Source organism: Penaeus monodon, chromosome 34 (assembly GCF_015228065.2).
Source record: "Penaeus monodon isolate SGIC_2016 chromosome 34, NSTDA_Pmon_1, whole genome shotgun sequence".
In the NCBI taxonomy this organism is placed as follows: domain Eukaryota; kingdom Metazoa; phylum Arthropoda; class Malacostraca; order Decapoda; family Penaeidae; genus Penaeus; species Penaeus monodon.
Window position 1 is genome coordinate 8877831 of NC_051419.1, and position 290 is coordinate 8878120.

Genomic DNA, 290 nt, shown 5'->3' on the forward strand with positions numbered 1-290 from the left:
GAAACATTTCCAAGCAAACTTTCCAACGTCCCAACCTGTCCTCTCTCCATACGAGCCGCGGACAATGAAGCCGGCCTCTCTCTCCGTCTCACGCGACCGTCAGACCATGCCACTGAAATGTCATTTTATTTTCTTCTATTAACTGCACGCTCAAGGACGAAAACCAAGATGGTCGGTTACACCACTGCTAAGGAATTCCTCGCCGGCAACACTGAGAGATATGGGTGTCCTTCTCCTGCCTACGAATGGTTGCTTACGGAAGGAAATCCCTGTGCTCTCGTTGGCGTATA